We start from the raw sequence: 9,962 nt of genomic DNA, 5'->3' as shown, positions 1-9,962 counted from the left end.
GGAGCAGGCCCCGGCCGGCCCGTGGCGCCGAGGGCGGAGGCAGGTCTGAGCGCGTCGGCCGGTAGCAGGTTCTCACGGGAGAGTGGCGAGTCACCGGAAGAGAAGGGCGCCAGACGTGCAGAGGGCATGCAGAGACGCAGAGAGAGAGAGAGAGAGAGAGAGACACCAAAAGAGAGAGACAGAGAAAGAAACGCAGGGAGAGAGAGACACAAAGAGACGGAGTGAGAGATAGAGAACAGAGACACAGAGCCACAAAGGCTGAGAGACCCGCACACGGAGTCAGAGGGAGAAACAGAAAGAGACAAAGCGATACACACAGAGAGACGCAAAGACCTGTGAAGAGAATGGAGATAAAGAGGCAGAGACACCCCCAGAGGCAAGAACCAGGCAGATGGCACTGTCCACCTTCTCCCTCCCAGCCCGCTCTGTCCCCAGTCATGGGGTCCAGGAAGCTCTTGCGACACAGGGCTTAGGGGGCTGGAGGGGTGTGCTCGGGGCCACGCGGCTTCATAGAGTGACCTTCTCTAGCAATGCCGCCTCCCACCTTCCGGAAAACTCAAGACCACACGGTCCTGGGCTGCAATCCCCTCCGCTCTGCACCTCAGCCAGGGTCTGAGGACTCTTCTGTCCAGCTGTGTCACTCAGGGCAGACGTTGGCCCTTTCCAGGCCTCAGTTTCCCATCTATTAAGTGAGGGGGAGGAGCCACATGTTGCTTTTCTGGCAGAGTCAAAGCAGGTACGAAGCGACCTGCAGGGCTCAGCTCCCACCAATGGGTGAACTGAGGCCAGAGAGGACAAGGGCTTTGCTGAGGTCACACAGTGCTGTGAGGACCACTTCTAACCCCTAGACCAGAATGGGATGAGGGCGAGAGTGGCATTTTGCCCCAGACTCACACAGCCCTTGGGTGGGGTCCATGCCCTGCCCCCGTCTGACCATCTTCTTAAGCCTCAGTTTCTCTTTCTAAAAAATGGGTGCGATGATAACAGAGTGTGTTGGAGCTGGCTCGGGGCAACTGATTGTTAAAAGTCTCAGGGATTTTAGAACTGGTTGTTAAACAGCCATTATTAAAACTTAAATTATGCAAACGTACAATTAAATATATTTAAAACAAAGGTAATAAATACTCATCATATCCTAATTATTTTACCGTTCTCTGTGATCCTGAGGTTTCTTACATCATTGTGTCTGCAGAGTGAAACTGCTGTTTGATGGGCTACTGAACGTCTCTTACCCCCAAAAGTGCTTTCAGTGACGTCACCTTGACATTAGCCATGGTGGGAACATTTACACCACGGAAATTGACAAATGCTTGAATTGAGTCCTCCACCCCAACTGATTGTTACACATTTACCAGTATATCCTTGGTGGATACAATCGGCTACATAGACTCACAGAGGCTTCCTCTCTGCCAGGCTCTGAGGAATTACTGTATCTTTTTTGCCACTCCATGAAGTTGAACCATCATTATGAACCCCATTTACAGATGAGGATATGGAGGCCCCAAAAGGAGAAATCATATGCTCATCACATAGCTGGTCAGTGGCAGGGCTGGGGTTTGAACCCAAGTGCCTCCGAACTCCAGAATTTGGGCTCTCAACCACTGTGGTTTCCTATCCCTGAATAATAATGGTAGCAACCTCAGTCTGCAATAAATTAATGAGACTGTATAAGTAAAATGCTTCACGTGGGAACAGATTAGAACTTCATAAGTAGGTGACATTACTATTATTATTCAGCAAATGGAGCGCAAGGAGTCTCAGGAATGGTGGGAGGCAGAGAAGGAAGAGTTTGGGATGGTGTTCTAGAAGCTTTGAGATCTCAAGCTCTGCGGGGGTGAGGGGTGATGGGAAGGGGGGGCTGAGTCACCCCTAACCCCTTCCCAGCCCTGGCACAGACAGCTGCAGTTCTCCCGTGCACCACACGGGGGCAGCAGATCGCCTCCTACGCAGTAAGGTCTCGCCCTGGCACCCCTGCCCGGAGGACTGTGTCCGCCCCATTTCCCAGAGGAGGAAACTGAGGCGTAAAGAAGGGGAGGCCGCAATGTGGATGGAAACAGTATGCTAAGCGAAAGAAGTTCAACGCAGAAGACCACTTACTGTATAATCCCATTTATATGGGGTACCCAGAACAGGTAAATTCATGGGCCTGGGAGGACGGGGGAATGAGGAGTGACCGCTTAAGGGTTCTGGGCTTTCTCTTTGGGGCGATGAAAAAGTTATGCAATTAGGACGAAATTTTGTGTATATACTAAAAACCTCTGAATTGTACACTTTCAAAGTGAATTTTCTGGTATGTAAATTATGTCTCGATTAAAAAAAACTAAATTTTAAAATAGGAGAGGGAGGTCCGACAGCGGTCATAGCCATTCACGGGCCACTTGGTCCCACCTTCTGGTTACCACGGGTCCACACTGACCTGTGGAAGACAAAGCCAGCCCCTCCCCCGCCCCTCTTGACCACCCAAACAGTCCCTACCCCAATGCCCATTGTCTGGCAAATGTAGTCCTTGAACGGAGGCCTTCAAACCTTGGAATCTTAACCACTGACCCTCTTCTCCCAGCCTACTTGTCTGTGGAGCCCTCGCTGCTGGGGCAGGGGAGGAGCAGTGACCCCTGAGCCCAGCCCCTGACCCTAACAATGATGTCAACCCCAACTTTGCCTGGACAAGTGATCACTTGTCCCACCCAGTCCAAGCCCCTGAAGGGCCACCTAAACCTAAAACCCAGCCTTAAAAGTAACCCGAATCCTGCCTCTAACCCCACCCGACGCCCGGCTCATTCCCAACCCCACCTGCACCTGCCACCTCTAACCCCACTTCCGCTCCGACCTTTCCCCCATTTCTGCATTTGGTTAATGGAGTCTTTACTGAGCACCTGCTCAGTGCCAGGCACAGGTCTAGGGGTATAAAGATGAACAAAGTGAGCACACTGAATTGACATTTGAGTGGAAGACGAGGAATCCGATCAGTGGATGGAAGGTGCCGTGAAGGCATCGACAAATCGGAGCAGTGCGCCTGACCGGAGGGGAGAGAATGCCTGCGGGGATAATGTAGCCTTTAAGGAAGGGACGCTGGAGCTGAGACCAGGATGATGACAAAGGAGGAGCCATGCAGAGAGCTGGGGACAGAGGCTTCTAGGCAAAGAGAACCAGAACTCTGAAGCCGTGCCCAGAGCCACCCCCTCAGGCCTCCACTCCTGGCCTTGGAGCCCAGCAGAACCTTCTTCCACGGCTGCACCCTGTGGAGGCGAGGACTTCTGGGCCCGTGTCCAGCAGGGGGTGTCTCCCCAGGCGCCCAGGATGGTGTTGTCACCTTGTGAGGCGTGAAAGGCAGGCGGGTTGGAGGGGGAGCAATTCCGGCGGGGCAGGGGTGAGGGTGGGGGCCGGACTGTGGCCTCGTCCTTCCCAGCCCAACCGCAGCCTGGCCTAAAAGGGCAGACAGATAACGAGTCCTTCCCGCCTCTGGCCCCAGAGAGGGAGGGGTTTCCTGACAGGAAATTGACCTCCTCTAACCCCCACCCCTCCTCAGATCCAAGCTCTCTGCAGTCCTGGCCGAAGTAGCCTCAGGACAGGACAGCAACAGGGACAGAGGGACAAGGCATTGACGACAGAGGTGAGTATCTTGCTTGGGAAGGGAGGGCAGCCCGGCCCAGAGTTGGGCTGGACCAGGGTTCGAGAGAACATGTGCCCTGAAGCCAGGAGAGGCTGGGAGCAAAGAGACGATCTGGAGCCTGACCTCAGGAGGGTCCCAGCGAGAGGGCAGGGAGCGATGGGAGCAGGAGGAGGGTGCAGGGGAGACTGGGGATCCCGAGAGGCTGCGAGGGAGTGGAGAGCTCGGAACCCCCAAGGGCGAAGAGTCGAGAGGAGACGTGGTTGGGGCTGAGTCGTCTGAGTTCGGGTAGACTGAGGCCACGGAGGGCCGAGTGCTTTGCTCTGTCCCCAAGAGATGGCACCTTGGAGATTGGAGCAGGGACAAGGGTCGGGATGGAGATGGAGCAGGAGACGGGGTTGGGGTCCCCGTTGGGAGCGAAGATGTGGGTGAAGTTGGACCAGGCTAGGCCTGTGACGGGTCATTCAGGGGCAAGGCTGGATTGGGGCTGGATTGGTCGGGGTCGGGCTTGGATGACCAATTTGTAAGGGCACGTCGCTCGTACAGGCCTTGGGGACTTGAGGCGAGGTCTTCTGCGAACAGGACAGGCAGCCAGCGGAGGGTTTGGGTCTTTGGGGAAAGGCTGGCAGCAAGGAAGAGGAGGAGGAGCCCAAAGAAGGGGGGCTCTGGTGGCGAAGACATCCTGCGGGAGCGTGGGGCCGGGGGCTTGGGGATGCCTCGGAAGTGAGTCAGGGGCCTGGCACCGGGCGGCAGACAAGGGGGCTGGAGGGGGCAGGATGTCGGAGCCAGTGTGCAGAGGGGGGTGTCGGAGCCAGGAAGGGGAAAGGCGTCGGGCCTGTTTTGGGAAAATGTCGCAGCCGAGTCTGAGGATGTTGGTTTGAGGGTATTGGATCCAGTTTGGGGGTGGGGGGGGGGAGAGCCAGTGGCGGAACATCAAGTCTAGCTCAGGCAGTGTTCACTGTGATGGGGGAAAATTGGAGCCTCTCGTTTTGAGGGAGAGGTGCAGTTGGGGGCCCAGGATGGTACCATTTTGGGGGTGAGGCGCGTAGAAGAAGCCTATCTGGAAAATGGAAGACAGAGAAGCCAGTGTGTGAAGAGTGTGTGTGGCTGGGGGTCGTGTCGATCGCCCTTAGCCATGGGGGCTCCGGGCAAGGGGTTGCCATGGTGACTGCCTCCCTAGGGCCCAGGGGACCATGAAGACTGGAGAGAGGCTGGAAGGGTGTTTCCAGCAATAGGAGGCCTGAGAAACCACAGTCAAGGGCTGAGGCTGAAGTCGGGGAGGAAAGAAGGGAGCCCCCCACCAGGAAAGAGGCTCCCCACCAGGAAGGGGCCACCACAGCATGGCCGGCTCAGGGTGCCCTCCGCATCAGCCTGCCCCCAGGCTCCTCATGCCCACCCTCCCAATGGCTGCACAGTCCTGACCTGCTCAGAACCTGTCCGTGTGAACACGGACCTATGTGTCCAGCAACAGGAGAACGTGACACGTTGCACAATGTTGTCATAGTCACACAGTGGAATAGTATGCAGTGCTTAAATCAGCTAGAATCACAGAGCTGGGCATGGATAAGTGAGCCAAAAAAAAAAGAAAGAAAAAGCAAGTTGTAAGATCCACATAGAATGACGGCATTTATAGAGAGTCTGAAACCACGTAAAACGAGATATTATTTCTGGATACGAGTCTGTGGGCACAAGGAGGCAAACGCTGGCTCGCACGTTCCGGATGCTGATTCCGGAGAGGCCGGGTGAGCAGGGTCAGGGAGGGGCGTCGGGGCCTGAGTGCGTTTGTGTTGCTCGATTCCTAAGAAAACTCGAAGAGAGACACTGTCTGCGTTAGATGCAGCTAGGACCGTAAGCGCAGGCTGCTCATTAAGTTTGTTCTCGCTCCTTCTCTGAACATTTGGACTCTTGCACCATGTTAAAAAGCACCCTCCCATGGCTCCCCAGCGCCCTTGGGAGAAAGCCCAAGTCCCTCGTCACGACATTCGAGGGCCCGTGTGGCCTGCTCCTTACTGACCTCTCCAGCTTGACTCGTCATTCCTCTCCCGCCAGAAGGAATGAAGTCCTTGCCTCCTTCCTCCATTTCCTGTTTATCACTCCTTCCTTCCCCGAATGCCTGCCCTGGGAGCTGGGGACACAGTGGTGACAGAGACAGCCCTGCCCCTGCCCACTGGGGGCTCACAGTCTGGTGAGGGACACAGACACATCCCCAGACAGCGATGACCCAGAGTGGGCAGGTCTGAGGTAGGGGGTGGCCTGAGGGGGGCACCTGACCCAGCCGGGACATCAAGGAGGGCCTCCTGGAGGAGGAGGCATTAGAGCGGGGGCCTAAAGGATGAATGGAGTTTGGAGTGAGGAGAGTGTGGTGAGGTGCACAGCTGGCAAGCGAGGGGCCTGGATCTTGTCCTGAGGGCACTGGGCAGCCATGGACAGTTAGGAGGAGGGGAGGGTCAGGGTTAGGCTTGTGCCCTAATGAGACCCTCAGGGGTGGACTGGAGGGGCCGAGACTGGAGGCCAGGGTAGAAGCTGCAGCAAGGGAGCGGGAGGGAGGGAGCTCGGGCTGGGGTGTAAGGCGATAGGACGGGCAGGGAGCTTCGCGGGGCAGGAACCAGGTCCGCCTCGGCCACCGCTGTGTCCCCGATGCCCGCACAGGGCCCTCGAGAGAGTCCCTTCCCCTCTCTGAGCCCGTTTCCTCGTGGAGTGGGAGGGTGACTAGGATGACGAACACCCCAGGGCAGCAGTAAGGTAGGGGAAGGGTCTGAACGGAGGTCTCAGGGGAATCCGACGAGGCTGGGGGTGAATCCTGGCTCGGTCCGAGTCGCCACGGGATGTTAGACAAGTGCCTTTCTGAGCCTGTGTCCTCGGCTGTAAAATGGGCACGATAATAGGACTCGCCTCACAGGACTGTGCAGATTCAAGGGGTCAGTGAATGTGCAGCCCAGGGTCTGGCACACACGCCCCAAAGTGCTGGGGACACAGGCGTTGCCGTCAACCCCATTGATGGTCCATTATGTTTTCCTCCAGGTCCCTCGCACGTCGAAATGCCCATCCTGAAGAGTCTAGGCGTGGCCAACTCCAAGGTGCCCAGGGTGGGGACCCTGCCCCAGAGGTCCTCTCGGAACCCCTTTGAGGAAGTGTCAGGGCTGGAAGAAGAGGAGGTCGGGGGGCTGGGGACCCTCCCCAATGGACCGTCTTGTCGCCGCCGCGCCACCCTGGAGAAGCTGGCGGGCCTGGCGCCCCTCCGGCTGGGCTGGGCCCCCGGCCGGCGGGCAGGCAGCCCCGGGGACGGGCAGCCCCGCTCCTTCCTGGGCCGCGTGCTCATTCCGGGGATTCGCAGGAGCTCAGCGGATTTCGGCCTCCTGGCCAGGCTTCAGGGAACCCGCGCGCAGGGAGACGAGGAGGCTTCTGGGGAGGCTGCCCGGAGGCTGGCCTTCCTGAGGCTGGGGCGTGGGCCCAAGCCCCGGCGTGCATCGCTGGCCGAGCGGGTGGTGCCTGCAGGCGAGGCGGCTCCCGAACCCCCGCCCAAGGTCCCAGAGCCCCCAAAGATGAAGGAGCCGTTGTCAGGTGAGTCCTAGCCCAGGCCTGGAGAATCTCGGCTCCCAACCCCAGTCCAGCTCTCTCTCTCTACCTGCCATCTTCAACCTCGCACGTCCAGTGACAACGGGGTCACCCACTGTGGTCCCACCTCCTGCGATCCCCTCCCTATCCCTAATTGCAACTCTCTTCATCTTCTTACCCTCACATTCAACCTCAAAGTATCCACAGGCGGCCTTGACCTTATACCTCTCCACCTGGTCTCGCCCCCAGCCTTGACCCTGGCCCCAGACCCCAACCCACACCTCGACCTCCTCCTTCATGCTCAGTCACTTCTCTCCTGCTCCACGCTGAACCACACCCCTAACTCCATCCCGACCCTAAACTCTGGGCCCAGCCTCAACCTTCGACTTCATCCCCACCTCGAGCCACGTCCAAGCTTCATCTTCAGACTCAGCCCCGGGCCCGGCATCCACCTTCATCTCCTGACTCCCTCACCCCAAGATCTACCACCGTCTGTTAGTTCCCCGGGGCTGTGGCAATAACGTATCAGACCAGGTGGCTTAAAATGACAGAAATGTACTCTCTCAGGGTCTGGGGGGGAGGAGTCTGAATCGAGGAGTCGGCAGGGCCGTGTGCACTTGGAGAGCTATAAAGGCGTCCTCCCCGGCCCCTTCTGGCTTCCCGTGCTTCGTGGGCCACCTTTGGTGTCCCTCAGCTGTGGCTGTGTCACTCCAGTCCTCCGTCATCACACGGCCCTCTCTCTGTGGCTTCTCTCTCTCAGGGTCTGGGGGGGAGGAGTCTGAATCGAGAAGTCGGCAGGGCCGTGTGCACTTGGAGAGCTGTAAGGGCGTCCTCCCCGGCCCCTTCTGGCTTCCGGTGCTTTGCGGGCCACCTTTGGTGTCCCTCGGCTGTGGCGTATCACTCCAGTCCTCCATCATCACACGGCCCTCTCTCTGTGGCTTCTTGCATCGACTTCCTTCCATCGACATTTGTCTCCGTGTCCAAATTTTCCCTTGTTATGAGGACACCCAGTCATCCTGGATGAGGGTCCCCCTTATGACTTCGATTTAACTTGATCGCCTCTGTCAAGACGCTATGTCCAAATGAGGTCCCGTATTCTGAGGCCCTGGGAATTAGGACTTCACATGTGTTTTTTCTTGGGGTGAGGGGACAATTCAGCTCATAACACCACCATCTGTATCCTCAACTCCAGTCCTACCCTGAGCCCTAATGTTTTCCTCGATGCCTTTTTGGTTTCCGCCCCATATTTACCTGAACCCTGGCAGTGGACTCCACCTGGAGACACATCACATGCTTGTCCCCAACCTATTCCTTTCTCCAAACACTGTCTTTAACCTCATCGCTCTGCCCAACACCTTGACAACCGCCAACTGGTCCACCCCAATCCGTGGCCTATTCCCCTCCCCAACTTCCTCATTTAGTCCCAGTCCCTCCCCAGCCCCCAATTTTAGCCTCAATCCCAGACAGAACCTCCTCCTTCATTCTTAATCTCCATCCCCTTCCTGAGTCCCAGTCCCAACCCCCCCCAACCCCGTTCCCATCCTCCATCTTTAATTCCGGCCACATTCACAGTGCCAACTCCCATGCAAACTTCATCTTCAAACTCATACCCATCTCTACCTTTTTCCCGCCCTCACTTCCCGCCTCGACTCTTCTGCACCCCCATCTCCAGCCCCATCCCTACCGCAAACCCCAGAGGTCATTCTCAGTTCCTTTCCCATTCCCCTCTACAGACCGTGACCCCAACCTCGCCCTCGCCCCAGATCCTCCCTTCAGCCCATCCTCATGTCCACCCAACTGCCCAACCCTATCCCCATCCTTGCCTTCATTCACCCCCATTCCCATCCCTGTCTCTATCTTCCCCCCCTCCCCCCATGCCAGCTCCTGGCCCTTCCCCACGGGCAGCCCATGCCGCCCCAGTGCTGGGGACCGCAGGAGAGCCCGTTCTAAGTCCTCTGCTGCCCTCTGCATCCTGGCCAGAAGCTATTTCAGCCCCTGATCCCTGGGGACTGGGAGGGCACTGCAGGGAGGTGAGAAGAGGGTGACTGGAACCCCCGCCTTCTGGAAACGGATGGGCAGAAATAGCGCTGGCCAGGAAATCGTTTCTCTGCCAGGGAGGAAGTGGAGGGGGTGGAGGTGTCGGGGGGGGGTAACCCTGGGCCACTGGGACCCCCCCTTCACTCAGAGGTCTCTCAGCCCCTTGACTCCCCTCTCTTCGAGGAGTCTGAACTCCTCACCCCCACAGCTGTCCCCACCCCCAAAAGACCCATCTCTGGCCTTGGTATCCTCTCCCCAGCTGGCCCCCCTGGCTCTCTCCATCCCTCGCCCCCTTACCTGGCTGGCACTGCCCTCCCCCAGCCCTCCCTCTCTTCTGCCCCCTCCTCCATTTCTACGCGTCCTCCCACCTCGTCTGACCCCTTTCTCTGGCCCTGATACACTTTTTCTACCCTGACCCCTCGACTCCCCTGATCTCCCCATTTCCTAACCCACTCCCTGGTACCCTCTTCCATGCCCTGACCCCTTATCCCGTGCCCTAACCTGCCTTCTTCGGATGCCCTGACTCCCCGCTCCGATCGTCTCACTAATGTGACACCCTCTACCTCGTCCTTTAACCTGCTTCCAGTACCCAGACGCCGCTTTCCATGATGGCCAAGCCCCCTGCGCCTTTCCCTCGCCTCCCCTGCCTCCTCCCCCTGCTCCTGGCCCTTTTCCATTGCCCCCTCCTCCATCCCCTGGCCCGCATCTCCCCCTGCCCCTCCCCCTCCCTCGACCTCCTGCTCCCTTCACCGCCTCCTCCCCC

This window comes from Pteropus alecto, unplaced genomic scaffold (genome assembly GCF_000325575.1).
Source record: "Pteropus alecto unplaced genomic scaffold, ASM32557v1 scaffold194, whole genome shotgun sequence".
NCBI classification, from domain to species: domain Eukaryota; kingdom Metazoa; phylum Chordata; class Mammalia; order Chiroptera; family Pteropodidae; genus Pteropus; species Pteropus alecto.
Note: the sequence above shows the minus strand (reverse complement) of the source record.